The sequence below is a fragment of the Ambystoma mexicanum genome, chromosome 13 (assembly GCF_040938575.1).
Source record: "Ambystoma mexicanum isolate Mex_15411 chromosome 13, UKY_AmexF1_1, whole genome shotgun sequence".
NCBI classification, from domain to species: Eukaryota; Metazoa; Chordata; class Amphibia; order Caudata; family Ambystomatidae; genus Ambystoma; species Ambystoma mexicanum.
The window spans coordinates 128,413,241-128,438,011 of NC_090938.1; the positions used below are offsets into that span (position 1 = coordinate 128,413,241).

Sequence of the window (24,771 nt, forward strand, 5' to 3'; positions counted from 1 at the left end):
ATAATAACAACATGTTAACATAAGCAAATTCAGTACCATCACTGCATCAACACCCATCATATGTTTCGATGTCAGTTTTCACCCCTATTTTCTTCCCCCCACCCCTCCTCCTATCCCATCCTTACCCGCCTCCCTGACCCCCATGCCTCCTCAGGGTTGTTGGTCTGTGTGCCCCTTTGATGCCTTAATTTCTAATTCCTTTCCTCATTAGCTCCATCTTACAGTGAGAGTCCTGCTTTCTGGGTCATTTATCATTTTTTTATTTAACCACATAGGGTCTGGACTAGGATCCACATCAGTCTATTACTTTTTCTGCTCACTTTGGCTAACGTTTGCCCTCATGGTCTCTATTCTTATCGTTAAAGTCCATCCTCTTTCTCTCATCCAGGTACTTTCCACCATCTTTCACTCTCCAGTACTTTCATTACTCTTACTTCCCGTCCCCTTTCCTCCATACTGTATGGGCGTCCCTTCCAAGGGACGGGAGACGGAACCTTTTTCACCAGAAAAAAACCTTCTCCCCCCTTTTAAATTTAGAGGCACGCGGGGGTGCGGCCCAGGGAGCATGCGCTGCCCTGATGCTGCCCTCTGGCGCCACACCTCGGTCCCCTTTTCTGCATCAACAAAAACGGGCCGAATTCACCAGCGCTCCTGGGTTTGGCTTCGGCCATGTAATTCCACACACGGATACTTCTTCTCTTTGTCTTCTTTTTTGTCTTTTTGTCATTCAGGTACTCGGTCCTCGGGCGTCACGCTCCTGCCCGGCACATGTTGACTTCTAAAGGGTTCAGCAGGTGTCCACGGTTGGCAAGCTTGTTCAGCGTGTGGCTCGCTGTCTTCGAGAGTGCTGAAGAACAGACTAACCAGGTAGAGGGAGCTCTTCCAGAAGTCGCCTCCAGTGGATCGCAAGAACTTCCTGAAACATCGAACTAGGCCCAAGGTAGGGCCGATATTCTCCATTGCACCCCGCAAAGGAGACTCCTTCCCAGTTACGTCCGGTTACGTCCTTCTACCAGCACGTGCACCGAGGCTGCTGCAGCTACTGGCCTCCAGGCCGAGGGATCCTCGGACCCTCCCGGTGACAGTATTGAGGGACCGGAAGGTCCTTTTACCAGGTCTTCACCCGAGGGGCTCCGCCCTTGTACCGGCATGATGGTGGAGGGGCTATGCCCTCATACCGGCAATATGTCCAAGGGGGTGCCTAAACGCAGCTCTACTGACCCCCGTGTTGAGGGTGTCACACATACCGGGCCTAGGCCCGACAAGCAGAGTAGGCCTTGTGATCCACACGCAAGAGTCCTGGATGAGGCCAGGCCCACCTGGCTGAGCAACATGTCGCAGGCACGTGGCAGGCAGCTCGACAAAATGGCCACTGTGCCAGACAGAGGCACCCATCCAATGCCATTCCAGGAATTTGGCGAAGAACGAGTGTCAAGGTGGGACTGGCCTCAACCAGGTACGTGGCCTACAGTCTAGCCCTCTTTTGCATAGGGCAGCTTTCCTTTGTGTCCATATGGACAGGGTACGCAGCGGCTCCAGCAGCTCCCCGCTACCCCATCAGCACCCCCTGCCACCTCCTCGGCCAGTGAAAAGGTCCTCTTCGAGAAGTTCCTCAGCCTCATGAAGTCACCTCGGATGGGGGTTATCATCAAAGTCGCCATCAGGGAAGTCCTTCCCGCAATGCTAGCGGCCCCACAGGCGCCTCCGTCGGCGCTCCAGGCCCTGACGCAGCCGCCTCCTTCGGCTTCCCAGCCGACTCCTAAGGCGGTTCCATACCAGTCTCTGCCACCTCCTCAGCCTCCGACTGCGGTCGCTGTACCCCAGCCTCCGGCGCCAACTACTCCTCCTCCTCCTCCACGATACGGATGAGGAGGAGGATCCTGGCACACCATCCTCAGCCAGGGCCTTCCACAAACGTTTTGCTGGGTTGGCAGAGTATCTGAGCCTGCCCCAGCCCAAGGTCGAGCAGCGGCAGAGGGGGTCTTGGCTGAAGTCCTCACACGACAGCCCTCTGCCTAAACAGGGATTCCTATGCAAACCGATGTAGTCTCCCTGGCCAAGAAGGGTTGGCTCAAACCCCACTCGGCCTAGCCGGTTGATCGACGCCTGGATGCCAAATACAGGCAGATGGAGGGGGATACATGTTAGGCAGAAACCTGTGCAGTTCCCTTAGGGACCACTGCAAAAAGCTTAGGACTACAGGTGTTGGCAGTAAACCCAATTGGTAGCAGTCTGTACCACCCAAATTTACCTGGTAGCTGTGGCTGAGCAGTCAGACTTCTCTCAAGAAGAGTTAGACAGTATATAGAGTATACAAAATAGGTACAAAGATACAGTAGCACAAGCAAACACTGACCAGAGCTTTGGTATAAAAGTATATAATTATTTATTTAAAAACACACTTGTAAAATACACTGACACTAATATGGCAAGCAAGTTCAAAAACAGTCACTATCAATATAGATACATCCCTGATTACTTATTGAACAAGTCTTAGTTAAAACACCACTTATTTGCAGACAGAGGTGAGCGTTTAACCTAAGATGGCACTCCAATAAGTTAGTTTAAAAAGGGAGGGAAAAGGCAGAATTAGGAAAGCACACAATACCAACACTTTTAAAAGAACCACAGCAAGTCAGGAAAGGCAGAGGTTACTGTAGAGCAAGAAAGTTCATAGGCCAGGCCCACTCTTGGAGAGAGCAAGGAGGAATGTGTCCAAGATCACACAGTTGAATTATACTTTAAAAGTCTTTGCAGATAGTTCAAAAAGAGTTGGATCCGTTCAGAGAAAGTTAGTTAACAGGTCCCAGGTCACCCCAGGATAAAGAGTCAAGGATTTACGGGACACCTTGAACAGTCTGTTGCAAGGGAGAGCAGGCGGGATACAGTACCTGAAATGGTGAGAAAGCTCCAGCGGGGGCAGTTGTTCCTGGCAGCGGGTGCAAGTCGGTGCTTCGTCCAGGGGAAGAGAGGATCTCGATGTGGAGGAAAGCTGGAGGTCGTTGCACTGCCAGGGAAGAAACCAGCCGCGGAGTTTCCCGGTTAAAAGGTACTACCCTTTTATTCGTGGTAGTGGTGAAGCGTGGCTATCCGGCCGCAGGGGTGCTTGGCACGGGCGATTCGACCACGAGACGATCCAGGAAGGTGAAAAAGAGGGCGAACTGGTTATCCCCACCAGTTCAAAGGAAGAAGACTCTCCGGGATGAAGATCTTCTCTGTCGTCGGGAAGTGGTGAGGCGGTTCAGCAGGGCTCCACTGGTGGTGTCGTCGTTGCAGGTCGGCTCAGCTTCTCCCTCTTCGGATTCTTTGGTCCTGTGGCGACGTCTGAAGTTCCAGTCCCCAAAGCCCTGCTTTTATGCAGAAAACCCCCATTCATCAGTCCTAGCTGTCACTCAAACATGCTGAGTTGTGAGCCGGGCGGCTCACCACTGGGCCAATCACACAAGAGTGCGACTTGAGTTGCCGAGGCAACTCAGTCCAGGGTGCCTAAACCCCCCTCCCACACATCCTGTAGACCCAGACAGAGTGGCACCACTTTTGGAGGCTTCTGTTCAGAAGCCCGCCAAAAGTGGAACAAAGGGCTCGACTTGGGTTGGAGTTACAGAGGCAAACACAAACGCCATTTTAAAACCGAGTCCTGGCAAAAAGACCCAACCAGGGAATAAATATTAAATAAATAACCCGGCGGTATCTTTAACATTGCAACAAAAAAGTGGTGCGTTTAAAATGAATGGGAAAATCACATAGGAAATATTCCGGTGGAATATTTCGTGTGGTAACCACCGCCACCAGCCAGAAACTCAACGAGGGGGGACTGCACAGTGCCCCGTTAAAAAACAGACCCAGGGGCAATCTAATTACCCCTACCAGTACTTCCACAATATGATGGTTTGTACTGGTTCTGTTCACAATTTAAGACTAGTAAAGTCAATGGTGACTTTACATGCCCTGGGAGACAGTAGTCAGTCCCAGGGTATGGAGTCTATGTTTGGGGGTCACTATGACACCCTGTGTTACAACACTGAGGGTGCTGTGTAACACACTTACCAAAAACGCATGAAACCCTATGGAGTAAAAGACCCCATAGCCCATAAAACACATTACAAAGTCAAATGACATTCTCAAATCATGCCTAAGAGTGGGAGAAAAAGCGTCTCACTCTTAGCAGGAGAAAAAAATAAACCCCAAAAATCCAGCAAAGCTGCTGGGGGACTCACTAGGTTTGGGAAATTAGCCTATACCAAGAATTCTCCCTAACAATACACTCTTGCTCTCGGCTTCCTCAGCCGCACTCCTCGGTGATCGCTGAAGCATCACTGTATTCCAAGCCTCAGTCGTTCTCATCCTCCTCCTCAGCGGTGCTGCTAGGCAAGAAGGAGAAGATCTTGGAGGCGTACAGCAAAAAAGTCTATTTGAAGGGATTGTGTCCTCCAACGTATTCCTTATCTTTAATAATACGTTTCCAGCTTGCTGGCCTCGGAAATTTTTTATGTAGAGGGCGCTGCGTGTCGACGTCCGCCGAGTCGATGTACCTCGACGGCCACCGTATCAGCGCCGACGTCAACATGCCCATAAATAGCCACGCGCGGCGTCCGTTGCTCAGTTCCATTTTTCCGCGCTTCGTGGGGCCTCGGAACATCGTTGCTCATTTCAGTCAGATAACATAATCTACATCTACTCGAATATACCATTTCGTTCTCGATGGCATCTTCATCGGAACCGACAACGCCGCGATCCGTCTTCAAAAAATATCGAGACTGCGGTAAAAAAATGTCGATAACGGATCCACACAGGATCTGCTTGTGGTGCTTGGGAGCCGAGCACCATTGTTCGGAGTGTGAGGACTGCATGTCCATTTCGGCCTTGAAGGAGCGCAAGGGGAAGCTCGAGAGAGGTAAGTCAGTCAAAACCTCCTTGAAAGTTTCTTCGGTCGAGGCATTCGTCTCCTCGCCGTTGAAAACCTTCCCATTCTAGATCTCGAAGTAGCTCCCACCATTTGTCGAGATCAAGACACTCAAAGAAGAGACGTTGAAGATGCCCTTCCCTGTCGTCTTCTGTTTCCCCAGAAAGGGTCTCCTGCCCCACAAAACACAGCTCTCAGGCTGAGTGGGAGGAATTCAGGAAGAAAATGTTAAGCGTCTTCGAGATAGCGGCCTCGACCCCCTCGAAGACAGCTGAGGGTGATACCCCGGGTGAAAAACCCAAAAAATCAAAACGCTGCGAGTCGCAGCACCCGGCGAAACATTCCACCCGAGAGCACCACGGGCCATCGGGTAAGAAGGCAACGTCTTCGACGCCGTCGTCAAAGATCCCTTCGAAGCATGGATCGGCGCCCTCAACACCGTTGTTGAAGGGTTCTTCGACACATCGTTTGATCGACTCGACGCCATCGTCGATGCCGACATCGACGCCGATGAAAGAGAAGACCAAGGCTACTCCACAGCCAACGGTGATTCCAAGAGCCTCCGGCATGACGCCGTGACCGTCGTCAATATCCTCGAGTAGGATCCCGATCCTCTCGAGTTCTTCGAGGCCTCTTCCAGTTTTCTCGACACCGTTCTCGGCGCCTTCGAAGCCTGTCACATCGGCGTCAACGACATCGACGTTTTCTCGCCCAATAATGACGAGTTTGGTTCCTTCTGCCTTAGAAATGGGTTTTATACCATTTCAGAGGTCAGAGTACCCTGGATTATCTTCAATTTATGAAGAAGGGGAAGATTCTGACCAGGAAACCTTTGGGTTGCAGAGGACCACACTACCTGTTTCAGAGGATTTCACCTCTGAGGAAAGAAGGTTGAAAGACCTACAGGAGTCATTACATGAGGCAAGTGGGCTGGACACTTCCCCAGAAGTGGATATTGATAAGCCAGACCCAGGGGAACATGCCGAAACACCCTATAGAAACCTGATGGCAAGAATTATTGAATTCATGGGTTGGTCTGCGCCTTCGCCTGTTTTTCCTGACAGACATATTAGACAAAGGTCCACAGGAGGATCCTGTGGTCCCCTTCCATATAGCCTTACAAGGAAAGATTGCATCTAACTGGGAAACTCCTGAAGTTATCCCTGCTGTCAATAAAAGATTATCAGCCAAGTATAGGGTAGCTGTAGCTGACCCTGAATACTTATCGAAACACCCGACTCCAGAGAGCCCGGTGGTCCTAGCGGCAACTTCATCAAGCAGCAGGACCGCTTACCCTACTGTCCCACAGGATAGAGATGACAAGAGGTACGATTCTATGGCAAAGAAAGTCTGCTTGTAGTATGGCGTTGAAGTCCATCAACGCCACCTGTACGCTCGCCAGGTTCAGTCACACACTGTGGGAGTGTGCTTCATCAGCGGCTGACTGCATACCCGAAGGAGAGGAAAAGGAAGCCTTCCTTAACATTATTAAAGATGGCAAAGGTGCCATGTGCGAGTCACTTCAAACTGGCATTGATTCTGCTGACAGTATCAGCAGGGCCATAGCGGCAAGAACAACAATCCACAGGCAATGCGTGGTTGCGAAAGTCTGGCTTTGCTCCAGATGTACAGGCCAGACCTTTGAATATGTCCTTGGACGGCTCTTCATTATTCAGAAAAAAAGCTGATGACAGTTTGGAAAAGTTGCAGACATCTAAAGCAGCAGCAAAATCTTAAGGAGCTGCTATCCGCCAAACTCCTTTTCGCCCCTCAGGAACCTCTGGGAGAGGAAAGTCATTTCGCTATTATTCTGCATTCGGGAAAGGCAGAGGACAGCCGGCTCAAAGAGGCCAAAGGAGATCCACCCGAGGTGGACGGGTCAAAAGTACCAAGGTCGCAGCAGCAGCAGGTGCCTCTTTACCCTCGCTATCTGCATCAGCACCCCCCAAACCACTCTGAGGTCTTTCCACACAAGACACCTGTAGGGGGCAGGTTAACTCACCATCTGACGGAATGGCAGGCTATTACGTCAGATGCTTGGGTATTGGAGACAGTTGCCCAGGGTTACTGCCTACCCTTTCTACACATCCCTCAGAGTCATCCACCGGGGAACAGCTCTCTAAAAGTTCCAGATCCGCTCCTCTTGCAGGAATTTATAGACCTGCTAGAGAAAGGTGCCATAGAACCGGTACCTGTAGCGGACAGGAACAAGGGCTGGTACTCCCCCCTACTTTCTCATACCAAAGAAGGACGGATGACTGAGACCCATCCTGGACTTACAAGAATTGAACAAGTTCCTCAGGAAGGACAAGTTCAAGATGGTAACTCTCTCTCAGATCCTTCTGGCCCTCCAGCTCCAGGACTGGCTGGTATCTCTGGACCTTCAGGATGCTTATTTCCATGTGCCAATCCATCTCAAACACAGGAAATACCTGAGGTTCGCAATTGGCGACTCTCATAATCAATTTCGAGTTCTGCCATTTGGGCTGACCTCCGCCCCGAGGGTCTTCACCAAGCTAATGTTGGTAGTGGCTGCGAGTCTAAGGAGGGAAGGGATCCACGTCTACCCCTACCTGGACGATTGGCTGATCAGGGCTGTATCTTAGGAATAAGCTCAGACCCAGCTAGATTATGTCTGCCACTTCCTTCACAAACTGGGCTTCTCCCTCATTTTAAAGAAGTCACAGATGATACCATCACAGAGACTCCAGTGCATTGGAGAGGTCCTGGACACTTCCCTGGGACAAGCCTCGCCACCAGAGGTGAGGGCTCAAGATATTCTGCAGATGGTCAACAAGTTTCAAAATGCCTAACGTCTCCCAGCCTTCAACTTTTTGAGGTTGCTAGGCCTCGTGGCATCCTGCATCTTCCTTGTGCCAGAGGCTCACCTGAGAATGAGATCTCTTCAGTGGGCACTGGGAACTCAGTGGTCGCAATTCTCAGGGAGAATGACAGATCTCCTCTGGATTCCGGACAAGGTAGCCTGCGACCTTCAATGGTGGGCCTATCCAGAGAACATCTTGAAAGGAGAACTGTTTTGGCAACCATGGCCGGAGATAACAGTAGTCACAGACGCCTCACTCATGGGGTGGGGAGCCCATGCCAATGACTTGACCATCAGCGGTCGTTGGTCTCCATCGGAGTCCAGACTACACATCAACCTATTGGAGCCGAGAGCGATCAGACTAGCGCTGAAAGGGGAGAAATGTCCTAATAATGACGGACAACACGGTGGCCATGCACTACCTCAACAAAAGAGGAGGCGTAGGGTCACTGCCACTGTGCAGAGAGGCAAACCAGCTCTGGTTTTGGGCAATTCAGGAAGGAATCTCTATATCGGCAGTCCACCTAACCGGAGAGAAGAACTTGACAGCAGACGCTCTGAGCAGGCAGAGCACAGTCTCCCACGAGTGGGAGCTAGCTCAGGAAGTCCTTCAAGAGATCTTCGCCCTTTGGGGAACCCCTCAGGTGTATCTGTTCACCACAAGCACCAACAGGAAGTGCGATCTGTTCTGTTCAAGGGAATTTCCCCTGAGAGAAGCTCTAGGAGACGCGTTCGTAGTGGACTGGGAGTTTTCACTCCTTTACGCGTTTCCACCAGTCCCTGTTATTCCTCAAATGATCAGGAGGTTGAGAAGATTCTGGAAAACCATGATCCTAATTGCCCCGGACTGGGCCAGGAGAACGTGATACCCAGACTTTCTAGATATGTCCATCTGCCCTCCAATCCGTCTTCCACTGAAAGAGAATCTTCTCTCGCAGAAGGGAGGTCAGGTTCTCCATCCAGACATCAGAACCCTCAACCGTCACGCTTGGCTTCTGAAAGGGTGAGGTACAAGGATTGGGATCTCCCTGATGACGTCATGGAGGTGTTGCTTTCGGCCAGAAGGCCAGCAACAAAGTCATTATACCGCTGCCATTGGAACAAATTTTGCAGCTGGTGTAGAGAAGGGAAGATCGACCCTTTTTCATGTGGTACACCAACGGTGTTATCGTTTCTACTCTACTGGGCAAACTCAGGCCTTCAAGTTGGCACTGTAAAAGGCTATCTCGCAGCGCTTTCAATCTTCAAGCGTACTGCGGAGGAACCATCGTATTTCAAACTACCTCTAGTGTTACAATTTCTCAAGGGATTAACTAATGTTTATCCTCCAAAACCATTCCAAGTTCCCTTATGGGACTTAAATTTAGTCTTAAACTTCCTAATGGGCACTCCATTCGAACTACTTCACTCTTGTTCGCTGAGATTTCTCACGCTTAAAGCTGTCCTATTGGTAGCACTAACATCTGCTAGGAGGGTGAGCGAGCTACAAGCTCTCTCCTGTAAACTCCCACATACAATTTTCCACAAGGACAAAGTTGTCCTACAGGTGAAGCCTAATTTCCTCCCAAAGGTGGTTTCTGAATTTAATATTACTCAGAAAATTACCTTGCCTTCATTCTACCCTCCTCCCCATCCGGGGAAAGAGGAAGAAAGGCTACATAGGCTGGACCCAAGGCGAGCTCTAAGCTTTTACATCAGCAGAATGGCTAGGATCAGGCAAGCAGACGAACTGTTTGTAGGATACTCAGGTCACAAGTTGGGATTACCCATAACAAAACAAACCATTTCCAGGTGGATTATTTTGGCCATTCTGGAATGTTACAAACTGGCAGGGAAAGAGCCACCCCAAAATCTTAGGGCTCATCCAACCAGGGGTATCGCAGCCTCTTTGGCCCTCCAAAGAGGGGTACCGGTCAGAGACATATGTGCGACTGCCACATGGGCGTCCGCACATACATTCACAAAATTTTACAACCTGGATTCCTCCACTAGTCAAGAGACCAGATTTGGCAAAGCTGTATTACATTCGGTCCATCCCTGAAGGGATACATGACATTCTTACTCTCACCTCCAATTACATGCCACTGCTATGGGAGTCTATCAAAGATAAGGAATACGTCAGAGGACACAATCCCTTCGAAGAACAAGTTACTTCTTACTTGGTAACGTTCTTTTGATGGGATGTTCCTCCGACGTATTCCTTATCGCCCCTCCCATCCATCCCCGCAGTAATACTTCCCTTGTGGTTGCAGCTTACGCTCCTTCAAGGTCAATAACCAATTCAGGCATGACTTTTCTTATGCTACAAAACGGAACTGAGCAACGGACGCCGCGTGTGGCTATTTATGGGCATGGTGACGTCGGCGCCGATACGGTGGCCGTCGAGGGACATCGACTCGGCGTACGTCGACGCGCAACGCCCTCTACAGAAAAAATTTCCGAGGCCAGCAAGCTGGAAACTTATTATTAAAGATAAGGAATACGTCTGAGGAACATCCCATCGAAAGAACTTTCAAGATAAGAAGTAACTTGTTCTTCGAATGCATCCTTGCATCTTCGCCAGTTCATCGCAGATGCCATGCTGGCTGCCGCCAATTAAAGATTATAGCGGGAAATTGCATACTTTCTTCTGGAACTCCCCACCCAGAGCCAATCACGTTTTAAGGCGGGGCTAGCCGACGCTAAGCTGGTGGCGCATGATCTCATGGAATCCACAGTGGCCCATATTGACACCTCTTTCCGTGCCATCTGCATTGCCACGGACATGAGAAGGACAGCCTGGCTCTGGGCAACAAACTTCAACCCGGAAAATCCAGGAATGCATACTAGATGCACCGTTCGAGGGGGGGGCTGTTCCACTCCTCCACGGACGAAGAGCTGGACAAAAAGAAGAACAGCTCACAAACGGCCAAGTCTTTATCCATCCTTACAAAGACCACTCCCAAAGTGTACACTTAATCTCAGCATCGCTCCGAGAGAGGTTGTACGTATGGGGGGGCTTCCAAAGGCTTCCAGGAATGTAGATCCAGGCAGCCGGACCACTTGCCGTCTCAGAACCGGCGCAAGCAACAAAAAGGGGGGGAGGAGAGTAAGGGCTTTTTCCAGTCCCCCTCCTCCGTGACAGCCTCCGACGGAAAGAAGGCATTACACGCCCCTTCGGGTCCACGTGCCTCCAGTGGGGGGCAGGCTAGGTCTCCATACACGTTTCTGGCACCAGAATGTCGCGGATCCCTGGATCCTCTCCGTAGTATCCACGGGGTACCGCCTCCCTATCCCAGCCTCTCCTCCCTCCTCCTCTCCACTCCCACAGGTTGGGACAGCAACTCTTTTGGTGGAGAACCCGTTGCTCGTAGAGAGCCAGCAGTGGAGGAAGTCCCAGCGTCCCAGCGAGGCTTTGGCTTTTACTCCAGGATTTTAGCCATTCAGAAGAAGAACGAGGCGGGCCTGAGAGTTGTGCTGGACCTTTCCACCCTCAACCTATCCTTACCCCTGCAGAAATTCAAGATAGCTACGCCAGCTTTTATAGCGGAGACATTGGACAAGGGAGACTGATGTGCTCCCTGGACCTGAAAAACGCGTACCTGCACGTCCCGATCTGGCAGCCCCATCGTTCTTTCCTCCGGTTCAGGATCATGGGCTACCGTTTTCAGTACAAGGGCCTTCCGTTTGACCTCAACTCAGCCCCCGCGGTCTTCACGAGGCTCATGAATGCAGTGGCGGCCCTCCTCAGAGCGCAGGGCCTCCACCTTTACCCATACCTCGACGAATGGCTCGTCAGGGCTACATCCCTGGAAGCGGTTCACAACTCTTCCCATGCCCTTATGAACACTCTGCACGATCTGGGCTTTTTGCTCAACCTCAAGAAGTCGCAGCTGCCACCTACGCAGACTGACATTTTGGGCCTTATCTGGGACACTTGCTCCCAGAAGGTGTTTCCTTCGGAGGACAAAATCTCGGCTATCAAGAGGGCGACCACCCACTTCCTCAGCGGAGCAGCAACCTCAGCATGGTGGTACCAACTTCTCCTGGGTCTAATGGCAGCGGTCCTATTGGCCGTCCCGCACATAAGACTAAGGATGAGGAGGATTCAACTGCACTTCGCGGCCTCATGGAACCAGGAGCGGGGCTCTCAATCGAGCTGATAAACATTCCTCCATCTCTCCACCCAGACCTAACTTGTGGTCCAGAGACTGCAACCTATGCATGGGCAAGCCCTTCCGTCCGCCCACTCCGCAGGCCACTTTCACCACAGATTCCTCGCTCGGGGGCTGGGGAGCCACCCTGAACGATCTCTCGGTCCACGGCACCTGGACTCGACAGGAGCAGGAATGCCACATCAATTGGCTAGAGCTGAACACCATCTGGCTGGCGCTCAGGGCCTTCCTACCACTTCTCAGGGGCAAGGTTGATCTCATCCATACGAACAACTCGACCAACATGTACTACGTCAACAAGCAGGGAGGCACCAGATCCCCTCCTCTGTGCAGACTAGCGATCAGCATGTGGGAGTGGGCCCTGGAAAACATTTACCTCACGGCAGTCCACCTCCCGGGGCAATCCAACCTGGAAGCAGACTGACTCAGCAGGCTGGGAGCGGACAATTACGAGTGGCAGCTAAACAACCTTGTTGTTCAGGAGATCAACAGGTGGGGTCACCCCCAGCTGGATCTCTTTGCCACCTGGCACAACAAGAAGTGTCCCCAGTTCGCATCCTGGCAAGGTCCGGGCCCCGGCTCTCTGGGCGACGCACTTCGCCTCCAGTGGACAGGCATGAAAGCCTACGGCTTTCCGCCCACACCCCTGATTCACAGGGTCACTTGCAAGATCAAGGAGTATTGCCAACTCCTCATTCTAATAGCTCCATGTTGGCCAGCCAGGCCATGGTTTTCAGAGCTTCTCAGTCTCTCAGAGGTGCCCCCGATTCACCTCCCGACAGGCCCAAAACATATTCTGGCACAGCAGGGGGGCATAGTCATCCACCCGGCACCAGGGAAACTATCCCTCACAGCGTGGTACCTTAACTGGTAACGCTTCAGCAACTCAGCCTCTCACAGGCCAATCTGGAGATCATTATTATCAAACAAAGGGGTGCCTGATTAACGTCCCAGGTCCTTCAGGCGTCATATACTGAAAGAAAGGGGGAATTGGACCTTCAGGACAGGGAATAGCCCGCTTAGTACATTTATTTTTTCATAATTCTTTTCTGATGGTTCCGTCTGGTTCAATCGTCGATTGTTGGTGTGATAAGAACACACAGACGGAACCATCAGAAAGAAAGATGGAGGATTTTTTATAGAATTGTTGAAATAGATTTAGAGGTCTTTTATAGATGAGGCCAGAGAAATCTATATATGTCATTAATTTGTTATAAAAAGCAAAAAGTAGCATGAATGGTAGGAGTGAAACAGTATGAGTCGAAGATCTAATAATTGGTTTATTGAAATGTTTTAGCATTCGTGTATGAATTTATTATGCAAATAAAAGGTTTTAGAAACTAAAAATGAACATTTATTGGTATTTATGAAAAAATAAATGTACTAAGCGGGCTATTCCCTGTCCTGAAGGTCCAATTCCCCCTTTCTTTCAATCTGGAGATCATACAGGGCGCCAGGAGTGTTAGGCAGAAACCTGTGCAGTTCCCTCTGGGACCACTGCAAAAGATTTAAGACTACAGGTGTTTGGCAGTAAACCCACTTGGTAGCAGTCTGTACCACACAGATTCACTTGGTAGCTGTGGCTGAGCAGTCAGACTTCCCCCCAAGAAGAGTTAGGCAGTATACAGAGTATTCACAATAGGTCAAAAGAACATAGTAGAACAAGTAGACACTGACCAGGGCTTGGTGTAAAAGAGATCATTATTTATTTAAAAACACATCTAGAAAAACACACAGGCACTAATAGTAAGCAATTCAAAAACGCGGTCACTAAAAGATGTACACTCCCTTAAAAGAATATTAGACAAGTCTTAAGTAAAGCCCCACTTATTTTCAGACAGCAATTCGTTTTAAAAGGGAGAGAAAAGCAGAGAATAAATTGAAACAGATCCCAACACTTTTTCACGAACACAGCAAGAGAGGAAGGCAAAGTAACACAGTGAGTTTAGAGTCAGTAGGCCGAATCTACTTTAAGGGGATCAAAACGAAATGTGTCCAAGGTCACACGGTTGCAGTGCACAAGAGTCTTGTAAAGGTTCAAAAAGGAGTTGGACCAAAGAAAGGGACCAGTTAGAAAGTCAAGGCGGCCAGCCCAGTCCAGAAGGTTAAGGGGTTATTATTACCTTGTAACAATCTTTAGAAAGGGAGGCCTGGCGGACACGGTACCTTAAAGTGGTGAGAATACTCCAGCGGGGGCAGTTGTTCCTGGCAGTGGATGCAAGTCGGTGCTTCGTCCGCGGGAAGAGAGGATCGCGTCGGGGAGGAAGACAGGAGTCCGTTGCACTGCCAGGGAAGAAACCAGCCGCGGAGTTCTCAGGTAAAAGGAGCAGTCCTTTTATTCGCGGTCCAGTGGTAAGTGGCTATCCGGTTGCCGGGGTGCTTGACACAGACAATTCGACCACAAGCCGGTCTGGGGTGCGAAGAGAAGAAGGTAAACTGGTTGTGCCCACCAGTCAGGGGAAGAAGCCTCTCCAGCCGGGAGATCTTCTCTGTCGTCGGGAAGTGGTGAGTCGGTTCCGCATCGTGGTAGGTCGGCTCAGCTTCTCCCTCGTCGGATTCTCAGGTCCTGTGGCGACTTCTGAAGTTCCAGTCTCCAAAGCCTTGCTTTTATGCAGCACACCCCCATTCACTCAGCCTAGCTGTCAATCAAACATGCTAAGTGGTGAGCTGGCTGGCTCACCACTTGGGCCAATCACACAAGAGTGTGACTTGAGTTACCAAGGTAACTCAGTCCAGGGTGCCTAAACCCCCTCCCACACCCCCTGTGGTACCCAGACAGAGTGGCACCACTTTCGGAGGCTTCTGTGGAGAAGCCCGCCAAAAAGTGGAACAAAGGGCTCGACTTGGGTTGGAGTCACAGAAGAGAACACAAACGCCATTTTAGAATCGAGTCCTGGCAAAAAATACCAACCGGCGAATTAATATTAAATAAATAAACCGGTGGTATGTTCGAGGCTATGAGAATTAAATAATTAAAGTTGGTAGCCTCGAACAATGGGAAAATCCCATAGGAATATATTCGCAGTCGAATATAAAAAGTAGTATCCACTGCCACCAGCCAAAACTCGATCGGGGGGGACGGAGACGTGCCCCCTCGACTAACAGACCCCGGGGCAATCTAATTGCCCTGACCAGTACGTCCACAATATGATGGTTTGTACCAGTTTCTGTTAATAATTTGGGACTAGTAAAGCCAATGGTGACTTTACATGCCCTGGGAGACAGTAGTCAGTCCCAGGGTATGGAGTCTATGGTGGGGTGTCACTATGACACCCCTGTGTTACTGCAGGGAGGGTGCTGTGTAACACACATAGAAAAAAACACATGAGACCCTATGGAGTAAAGGACCCCATAGCCCATAAAACACATTAGCAGTCAAAGGAACACCATAAATCATGTCCAAAAGTGGGAGAAAAAGAGTCTCACTCTTGGCAGGAGAAAAAAAACAAACTCCAGAATTCCAGCAAAGCTGCTGGGGGACTCACTAGGTTAGGAAATTCAGCCTAAAGAGAGAATTCTCCCTAACAAGGAGCAAGGCTACTAGGGTCCAGTGCAAAAGCAAATGGACCAGCAGACGCCAAGGGAATCGACCCCCTGGCATGCACCTTAGGCGACGTGCTCTCCTCGGCGCACCTCGCCCACTCGGGCGTGCAGGTGGGCACCTGCCGCACATACCTTGCAGCCATTGGGGCTTACAGGAACTCGGAGGAAGGCATCTTCTCCTCCAATCCTATCGTCAAGAAACATCTGACGGGACTCGCAAGGCTCTATCCTCCCGTTAATAGACCGCACCCCGTGTGGGACCTTAACATAGTCTTGGGTGCCCTGGCACATAAACCGTTTAAGCCAATGGCATCCGTGGACATCAGGCTAGTCACCATCAAGACAGCCTTATTAGTCGGACTCACCTCGGCTCGTAGAGTTATCGAAATCCAGGCGCTGGTCGCCTCAGAACCATATACTACCTTTCACAAAGACAAAGTAGTCCTGCGGAGCCACCCGGCATTTCTGCCCAAGGTTCCCTCTGCTTTCCACTTGAATGAGGAAATAGTCCATCCTACATTTTTTCCTGATCCCAAGGACGAAGCACAGAGAGTGCTGCACTGCCTGGATGTCAGGCGTGCCCTGAAATTCTACTTGGACAGGACCAAGGGCTTCTGAAAATCGGACGCCCCGTTTGTCACTTTCGGAGGCTCACGACCAGGCTCTTGTTGTGAGCCCGATATAAGAAAATAGTGTTTAACAGCTTGTGAAATGTCACTGATGCTCATGTGTAAAAGATTGTCTTATGTTCTTTATTAAATAATGAGAAACATTCTTGATGTATATGGTGAGATTTCATATTTAGTCAAGTGACAAAAACAAAGTAAATTATTTTTTTTTCAATTGCATTAATACATATATGTGATATTAGTGTGTACAAATAGAGAATATTAGGACACTGACTGGAGTTAAGGAGTAGCATACCCAGATAGCAGTGTTCCTGTTGTGAAATAGTTTTGTGCAAAAATGTCAATTTTTTGTCTTTTCTTTTTGGTCAGAGAAAATGAGGTGTGTATAGGTAATATATATACCGTATCACCGGTCTATGACCTGTGGGGACATATTTTGTTGGTTTTTAACAGGCCTCTAAGGCTTCCATATCCCGCTGGATGGTCTCTGCCATCAAAGAAGCATATGAAGGCCAGCACAAGCCGCTCCCAGCCAACATACATGCCCACACAGTCAGGGCAACGGCCATCGCATTCCAGCGCCATGTCCCTTGGCAAGTCTTTAGCAGGGCGGCCACTTGGGCCTCTCCCTCTGCTTTCTGCAAGCATTACTGTTTGCATGCCGGCTCTAGATTTGATGCGGCTTGCGAACAGGCGGTTCTTAGGAACTTATTTGCTTAAGGAGTGCCTCCTCTCCACCTTGGGGCTACAATCAGTTGTAATTGCCCATACAGTATGGAGGAAAGGGGGCGGGACGTAAGAGTAATTATAAGTTACTCACCGTAGTGACTAACGTACTCTTAGTCCATAGTCCCCTTTCCTCCATACTTCCCACCCTAATAATATTGGTGTCATTAGGCAATGTTAAATCTATTGTCGATGCGTCAATGGGGACACAAGTGTGGCGCCGGAGGGCGGAGTCAGGGAACGACATGCTCCCTGGGTTGCACCCCCGCGCGCCTCTAAATTTAAAGGGGAAGAAGATTTTTTCTGGTGAAAAAGGTACTGTCTCCCTTGGAAGGGACGCCCATACAGTATGGAGGAAAGGGGACTATGGACTGAGTACATTAGTCACTACGGTGAGTAACTTGTAATTCCCCTCCCCCTGTGTCTTCTCTGGGCCGTGTCTTTCAAGGAAGGCCACCCATTCCATTTTCCTCGATGGGGTCAAGCCATGTATCTGCCCCTTCAACTGTTCCATCCTGTATATGTCCATAGCTCTTAGGGGCCATTGTTGCTCTCCGGGGAGTCTCTCCCTCTTCCATCCCCCTGCCAGGCAGGTTCTGGCTGCCAGCAGCAGGTAACCGTCATGTGGGGGAGCCTTACCCATTCTTCCTCAACTGTCTCCAGCCCATAAAGTACCAGAAGGGGGTCCACCTCTCTCTCCATCCCATCAAGAGCCTTAATCCATCCCAGAACCTCCTTCCAGTATTCCTGCACCTTCTCACATGCCCACCACATATGCCAGTAGTCTGCTATTAGCCCACGCCTTCTCCAGCAATGGGGGTCCGTCCCTGGGCACATTTTGGAGAGTTGCAAGGGATCCCACTGCCACCTATAAAATAATGTAATTCTGTACAGCTTGTACTAACTATCTATGGAGGTTCAGTGAGCATTCTCGCAGAGCATTCTCCATTGGTCGGCATCCAGATCAAATCCCATATCCTTTGCCCATTTCCCCTCCCTGCGCTTCAAGTAGGGCTTGGTACAGTTTAGTTATCAACCCCTTCATTCCCCTCACTGTGTTAGATATTGTTTCCGTTCCCATCAATTCTCTTTGCAACTCTGCTTTCCATTTTTCGTATGTCAGTGCTCCCTTGAGTTGCAGGTATTTAAATACCGAGATCTTTCCTATGCCCATGGTCTCTTCAAGTTCCCCAATCTCAACACATTCTCCCTTCTTCAGTACATGTTTCACTCTTTCCAGCCCTGCCTCAACCATTCTTGAAATCTGGCATGGTCTGGGGTATCGTCTCGTATCAGGGGAGCCCATATGTGGCTCAACGGGGACGACCAGGTTGTGACTCCTGCCATTTCCCTTTTAGTTATCCACAGTGCCCATAACGGTCCCAGGATTCTATTTACTTTTTTCGGGATTTCCTTCTGCAGGGCCCAGAGCCATTCCCCCAAGGTTACTGGTCTCCATTGGTAGTTTTCTATACTCACCTATTGCTTCTGACTATCCACCCTTAGATGTGGAACTAAGGCCCAGAACTGGGAAGCTGTAAAGATGGGTCCTGGCCAATGATGACTCTGACATCTTCTGATGTACTGGTTGCTTCTTTAATAAAGTCCTTGTACATTATATCAAATACATCAGGTCAGGTACACTTAAGTTAAGGGCAACATGCACCAGCATCCTCTCTAGGGGTCTACACCTCTCCAACTGACACACTCAGAATCCAACTCATACATCAACATTCTCATAGGCTGCATTATGTGTCACTCACACTAACATTCCACGCATTCTACTAAGGATACAGGGAAACTAGGTCACTACATATCTTCCCCCTTAAATAACAACAAATAACACCTACCAACAAAACATACACACCACAAACACACACCACCAAATGCGCGTGCATCTCTACCTCAACCTGCGCACTCCACATCCACACAAACCCAGAAACCGTCCGCACGATAGTGGGACCAAAACTGCTCAAGCAATTCCCCTTCCCTTTTTTACAAAGTGGGGAAAGGACACCAAACAACTAGAAAATGTACCACTCCAAATCCTCCAACCTCAAGCACTCCAACCTCTCCTCACATATGCTCAACTTGCACCGCACCACCAGCTAACAACCGCTCTACACCCCCAGAGCCACTCCATACACACCACTCTTGGCCGCGTACTACACACGTTCCCAAGAACCAGGCTAGGCATTCCAAAACACCCGGGTGGCAAACACCCAACAACATATTCACCCAAAGTGCTAATGTCGGCACACATGCGGTGAGGAAGCACGAAAAAGCACACTCACAACAACACTTGCAATAACAGCATCCCCACTCTAGACAATCCCACACAATGGCAATACATTTCAACTCATTGTCATAACAACCTAACACTTCTACTACAATGAGCTCACCATAAAACTTCTAAATTACTAACATAGATAAAAGTCCCACCTGTAAACAAAATTATTAGTGTGGCAAAGATTTCACAAATCATGTTTCAACTCCATTTACTGTAACATTGACCAGACCACACTGCCTATTGCTTTAAAAGTCCATCTGTGGGAAGAAAAACCATTAAACATACCATTAGCATCAAACTATCATTGCACTAAAACTACTGCACATTGCAAGTTCATCTGTGGGGGGAAAAAACGTTAACACTGAACTTACAAATGTGCAAATCACTGTTGTGCATTCCTAATAGAGGCCACAACATACAAACTGCATCAGCTTGCACTCCACGTTCAAAATTACACTTACTACAGGCCTCACACCACAACTAACTTGGCATATATCATAGTTAACCTCTGCCTTCTGAATATATTTGCTTCCAAATACATTTGCACATTTGCTGCAATATTTCCAACCTCAACAACCAAAAACGAACATTTCTGCATCACTAACAATGTCACTTCTAATAAACCGTTGCAACTCTTCAACATTTTTTTCCTCTCTTGTCAGCACCATCTTACATGAAACAGTACCTTCAGGGACACGGCCCCTCTTCCCACTTATTGCTTTACCAGCTCATCGCTGGTTATGTGAACCCCCATATTACTGCAGTTTTCCGCCGACATTGGACTCAATTGCTTTCATTTCTGCATTGCCCTAAAACGCCTAGCAGTGTAGCTGGTGCACCTTCCTCATTGCTGATACTTCATGCTGCGTGCGCACCAGCTCCAAGCTGCTCCTTTAGTTTGCCCCACGGCACTAATCAGGAAGTGCTTTCCATCAATACTTTTACGTCCCATCCCCTTTCCTCCATACTGTATGAGCATCCCTTCCAAGGGACGGGAGACAGAACCTTTTTCACCAGAAAAAAACCTTCTTCCCCTTTAAATTTAGAGGCGCGCAGCCCAGGGAGCATGCGCTGCCCTGGCTCCGCCCTCTGGTGCCACACCCCAGTCCCCTTTTCCGCGTCAACGGGAACGGGCCGAATTCACCAGCGCTAGTGGGTTTCGCTTCGGCCATGTAATTCCACGCGCGGATACTTCTTCTCTTTGTCTTTTTTGTCTTTTCTATCATTCAGGAACTCGGTCCTCAGGCGTCATTCTCCTCCCCGGCGCATGTCGACTTCTACAGGGTTCAGCAGGTGTCCATCCTGCAACGGGCTGTTCCCAACTTCAGACCCCCATGCCCTCTGCCTACGTTGCCTTGGCCAAGGCCACGGTTGGCAAGTTCGGCGTGTGACTCGCTGTCCACGAAGGCACTGAAGAACAGGCTAGGCAGGTGGAGGGAGCTCTTCCAGAGGTCGCCTCCAGAGGATCTCGAGAACTTTGGGAAGCATCGAACCAGCCTGATAATTTCCAGCACACCCCGCAAGGGAGACTCACTCCCAGGGGCTCGCCCGCGCGGGAGGGACCGGCCAGTCCTTCTACTGACACGTGCACCGGGGCTGCTACAGCTACCAGCCTTTGGGTCGAAGGGTCCTCGGATCCTTCCGGGTGCAGTGTCGAGGGACCGGAAGGTTCTTGTACTGGGTCTACACCCGAGGGGCTATGCCCTTTTACCGGCACAATGGCAGAGGGGCTACGCCCTAACACCGGCAATACATCCGAGGGGCTACGCCCTGATACCGGCAATACATCAGAGGCGGCGCCTAAACAAAGCTATACCGTCTACTGGTTAGAGAGTGCCACACCTACCGGGCCGAGACCAGAGGAGCAGGTTAGGCCTTGTGATCCACACGCAAGAGTCTTGGACGAGGTTGGGCCCAGCGGGCTGGGCAACACGTGGCAGTCACATGGCAGGCATCTTTACAAAATGGTCGCTGCGCCAGAAAGGGGCACCGGTCTGACGCCATTCCACGAATTCAGCGAAGAACGAGTGTCAAGGTGGGACTGGCCTCAACTAGGTACATGGCCTACAGTCTACCCTTCATTTGCACAGGGCAACTTTCCCGTGCGTCCATATGGACAGGGTACGCAGCGGCTCCAACAGCCCCCCGCTACCATGTAGATACCCCCTGCCACCTCTTGGGCCAGTGAGGAGGTGCTCTTCGAGAAGTTTCTCGGCCTCATGAGGTCGTCTCAGATGGGGGTTATCATCAAGGACGCAGTCAGGGAAGTCCTCCCCACCATGCTAGAGGCACCACAGACATCTTCATCGGGCCCCCGGGCCCGGGTGCAGCCGCCTCCTCCGGCTCCACAGGCAACTCTGCAACCTCTGCTGCCTCCTCAGTCTCCGGCTGCGGTTCCTGTACCCCAGCCTCCGACGCCATATACCCCTCATCCTTCACAAGATCCTCCATATCCGCAGGATACGGACGAGGAGGAGGATCTTGACACGTCATCCTCAGCCAGGGCCTTCCATGAACGTCTTGCTGGCCTGGCGGACTACCTGGGCCTCCCCCAACCCGAGGTCGAACAGCCGGCAGAGGGGGTTCTGGCTGAAGTACTAACAAGACGCCTCTCTGCCAACACAGGGATTCCACTGCAAACCGATGTAGTCTCCTTGGCCAAAAAGGGTTGGCTCAAGCCCCACTCTGTCCAGCCGGTCAACCGACGCCTCGACGCCAAGTACAGGAGATGGAGAGGGATACACTCTTGCTCTCGACCCATCCTCAGCCACACTCCTCTGTGATCGCTGCGGCATCACTATACTCCAAGCCTCAGTCGTCCTCCGCCGCCTCCTCTGTGGCGCTGCTAGGCAAGGAGGAAAAGATCTTGGAGGTGTATGGCAAGAAGATCTACTCCAACGCCTCCTTGCAACTATGTGAAGCTAATGCAGATGCCATGCTGGTTGCCGCCAACCAACGGTTATGGCGGGAAATTGCAGGCTTCCTCCCGGAACTCCCCTCCCAATGCCAATCACGCTTTAAGGCGGGCTAGCAGAAGCCAAGTTCGTGGCGCATGAACTCATGGAATCCACAGTGGCTAATATTGATACCTCAGGCCGTGCCATCTGCATTGCCATGGACATGAAGAGAATAGCCTGGCTCCGGGCAATGAAATTCAACCCGGATGTCCAGGAGCGCATTCTAGATCTGCCGTTCGAGGGGTGGCACCTCTTCCACTCTTCTACTGACGAAGAGCTGGACAAGAAGAAGAGCAGCTCACAAACGGCAAAGTCTCTGTCCATTCTTACAAAGACCACGCCCAAATCGTACACCCAATCTCAATAGCGCTCGGGAAAGGGTCGTACATATGGTTCCAGGAACGCAGATCCAGGCAGCCGGCCAGCTCGCCGTCTCAGAACCGGTGCAAACAACAAAGAGGGGGGGGGGTAAGGGCTTTTTCTAGTCCCCCTCCTCAGCATCAGCCTCAGAGGGAAAGAAAGCATGACACGCCCCTTCGGGTCCACGTGTCTCCAGTGGGGGGCAGGCTTGCCCTCCATCCATTTGCAATTCTGGCACCAGAATTTCGCTGACCCCCGGATCCTCTCCGTAGTATCCACAGGGTACCGTCTTCCTATCCCAGCTTCTCCTCCCTCCTCCCCTCGACTCCCACATTTTGGGACAGCAACTGCTTTGGCGGAGATCCGGTCGCCCGTAGAGAGCCAGGCAGTGGAGGAAGTCCCAGCCTCCCAGCGAGGCTTTGGCTACTACTCCAGGATTTTCACTGTTCAGAAGAAGAAGCATGCGGACCTGAGAGTTGTGCTGGACCTTTCCACCGTCAACCTCTCTCTACCCCTGCAAAAATTCAAGCTGGTTAGGCCAGCTTTTATAACGGAGACATTGGACAGGGGAGACTGGATGTGCTCTCTGGACCTGAAAGACGCGTACCTACACATGCCGATTTGGCAGCCCCTTCGTTTTTTCCTACGGTTCAGGATCACAGACTACCATTTCCAATACAAAGTCCTTCTATTTGGCCTCAACTCGGCCCCAGGGTCTTTACCAGACTCACGAACCCTGTGGCTGCCCTCCTCAGAGCGCAGGTCCTCCACATCTACCCATACCTCGATGACTGGCTCGTCAGGGCTACATCCCCGGAAGCGGTTCGCCACTCTTCCCACGCCCTTATGAACACACTGAATGACCTGGGCTTCTCGCTCAACCTCAGGAAGTCACAGCTGCTCCCTACGCAGTCTCTGACGTTTCTTGGCCTCATTTGGGACAAGTGCGCCAAGGGGGTTTTCCCTTCGGAAGACAAAATCTCGGCCATCAAGAGGGCCACCGCCCACTTCCTCAGCAGAGAGAGGAACTCTGCATGGTGGTACCAACATCTCCTGGATCTACTGACAGCGGTCCTGTTAGCCATGCCGGACACAAGACTAAGTATGAGAAGGATTCAGCTGCACTTCGCGGCCTCATGGAATCAGGAGCGGGGCTCGCAATCCGAGATGATAAACGTTCCTCCATCTCTCCACCCTGACCTAACTTGGTGGTCCATGGACTGCAACCTACGGACGGGCAAGCCCTTTTCGGCCGCCCTCCCTTCGGGCCACCATCACCACATACTCCTCGCTCGAGGGCTGGGGAGCCACACTGGACTATCTCTCGGTCCACGGCACCTGGACCCGACAGGAGCCGAAATACCACATCAATTGGTTGGAGCTGAACGCCATCTGGCTAGTGCTCAGAGCATTCATACCACTTCTCAAGAGAAAGGTCGTCCTCATCCAGACAGACAACTCAACCAGCATGTACTACGTAAACGAGCAGTGAGGCACCTGATCCTTTCCTATGTGCAGGCTGGCGATCAGCATGTGGGAATGGGCATTTACCTCTTGGCAGTCCACCTCCTGGGGAAATCCACCTGGAGGTGGACAGGCTCAGCAGGCTGGGAGCAGACAATTATGAGTGGCAGCTAAACAACCTTGTTATTCCGGAGATCTTCAACAGGGGGCTTAAAGGAAGTCAGAGGTGGGCATTTTTTCCTCCTCCAACCCCAGGCTCTACCCGGCTCTCAAGAGACTGCATCCCGTGTGGGATCTTAACATAGTCTTGGGCGCCCTGGCGCACAAACCATTCCGGCCAATGGTGTCCGTGGACATTAGGCTGGTCACCATCAAGACTGCTTTACTAGTCGCAGTAACAACAAATAGGAGTCGAAAGGTAGTCACCTTCCGTCTATTCCACAATTCCTATATCACAAAACTGACAGAAGGATATTTATTAAAAATTATTCCTCAAGCTAAATCCATAGCAATACCTAAATCTTTGTTCAAGTGAAATGCAGATGGAACGTTGAGCAGAAATGCCGGGTGCGTCCGCATGACTACCTTGTCCTTGTGAAAGGTGGTAATGGGTTCGGAGGCGGTCAGCGCCTGGATCTTGCTGACTCTGCGAGCTGAGGTAAGGCCGACTAGTAAGGCAAAACTGACAGAAGGATATTTATTAAAAAGTTATTCCTCAAGCTAAATCCTTAGCAATACCTAAATAGCCCTACAGGTAACTAACCTTCTCCAGCATGGGGTCTGGCATGGATTCACATGCTCATGAATATTCCCCGTCGTCAGGCTGGGAATCCTCGGTAAAGAAAAATCAGTATCAGTTTCGTTTCTGATCTGTCTTTCGTAGTAGTAACCAATCACTGATCTCTGTGTCATACTGACCAC

General features: G+C 50.6%; 1 protein-coding gene across 3 annotated transcripts in view; it reads left to right on the forward strand.

Moving 5' to 3' along the window:
- SLC26A8 (solute carrier family 26 member 8) overlaps window positions 1-24,771 on the forward strand; it is a 3,396,452-nt gene that overhangs the window by 468,857 nt on the left and 2,902,824 nt on the right. The window lies entirely within an intron of this gene.